The following is a 1,750-nucleotide window of genomic DNA, read 5'->3' as shown; positions in this document are numbered from 1 at the left end:
GTCCACTGCAGTACAGTCACGCACACGCGCTCTCGGTCCAGTACACCTGCCGCCGCGTGAACATCCCAGCTAGTGAGAGAGAAGTTAAAGGAGAGAAGGCCGGTAGGAGGAGGGAGGCTCTGCTGCTCCTGCTGCTGCTGCTGCTCTCTGTCTGATGCTGCTCTCACTTCAAACTGCGCGCAGACCCAACAGCATCATCATCATGCTGAGGGACGCTGCTGCCGCACGCGGCAGAAAACGGGACCACGTGACCATGAGTGCCTCGTGCCCCAGTGACACACTTTTCTGCCCCTCCTTGCACGTGGAGTCGCAGAAACCACTGCCTCGTTGCAGACAGAGAGGGATTGTGGGATATGTAGTCTGTTTGTGTTGAAAGCTTGATTGTATATCAAGCAGCACTGAATCTGATCAGTACGGAAGAGGATTAGGGCCACTGAAAAAAAAAGTTAACTGATTTTTAAATTTTATTTCAGTTTAACATGGGAAAAAAGTCAGAATTCTGACTTTAATCTCAGAATTCTGACTTTTTTTCTCAGAATTCTGACTTTTTTTCACAGAATTCTGACTTTAATCTCAGAATTCTGACTTTTTTTCTCAGAATTCTGAATTTAATCTAACTTTTTTTTTCAATGGCCCTAATTCTCTTCCGTAGATCAGCTCTGCAGTTTTAGCTATAATAGATTTTATTGATCTTTAGCGTGGGGCGGGGTCCGTGGTGACCCCCACCCCCGGAGAGCCATGGAGATAGCCCACGGATTTAAATTTTGGCTTAATTCAAAAATAAGAAAAATGTAGATCCTTCCTGCAAATGCTATCTACTCTTCCTTCACCTTCCAGGATCCCCAGGCAGGACCGGAAATCTGACACACTTAATATTATCAGCGTTCTGATGTCATTTTAGCCAAAGGATTTTCATCAAAAACATAATTAATGTGCACAAATAAGGAATTGTTCTAACCATACATGCAAACCAGTTGCAGGTGGCCAATAGAGGGCACTAGGGCACCGCCCAGCCAGCTAATGACCCTGATTAAGGCATAAAAAAATAAATAAATATATATATATATTTATATATTTTTTTTAATTTAATTTCAAATTAAATTAGAAAAAAAAGTAAATATTTCAAAATATATTGTGCAAGATAAATATTTAATCTTTAATGACTAGTAAAGCGTCATTCCATTTTTAATCGGATTGGTGACATTTTTCTGCCCTGGGTGAGAAAATCTCTAGTAAATAATTTGCTCCCAGAAAAGAACCGGTAGGGAAGTTCTGAGGTGCAGCCGCTTTCTGGGGGACATAACTTCCAGGTTTAACAGCCCATTGACTCTCATTAAAAGTTATACATGTGCAGTAGCTCCCCTGAAATACAGAAGGACAGGTGAGCTCTGTGCCCCGAGGTGACAGGAAGTATATTTGCTCACCACCTCCCCCCACAGTGCTGATGTTTTGCGGGTGATTGACAGGTCAAATCGCAGGAGTTGGAAATGCATTGGATAGAGAGAGAAATGGTGCAAAAAACCAGGGCCTGTTTAGCTCCAAGGCTAGGCTAACTGCATGCAGCAAGGCTAGGCTAACTGCATGCAGCAAGGCTAACTGCATGCAGCGAGGCTAACTGCATGCAGCGAGGCTAGGCTAACTGCATGCAGCGAGGCTAACTGCATGCAGCAAGGCTAGGCTAACTGCATGCAGCGAGGCTAACTGCATGCAGCAAGGCTAGGCTAACTGCATGCAGCAAGGCTAGGCTAAC

The sequence above is a fragment of the Cyprinodon variegatus genome, unplaced genomic scaffold, assembly GCF_000732505.1.
Source record: "Cyprinodon variegatus isolate N-32 unplaced genomic scaffold, C_variegatus-1.0 Scaffold713, whole genome shotgun sequence".
Taxonomy (NCBI): Eukaryota; Metazoa; Chordata; class Actinopteri; order Cyprinodontiformes; family Cyprinodontidae; genus Cyprinodon; species Cyprinodon variegatus.
This window is presented reverse-complemented; position numbering follows the sequence as displayed.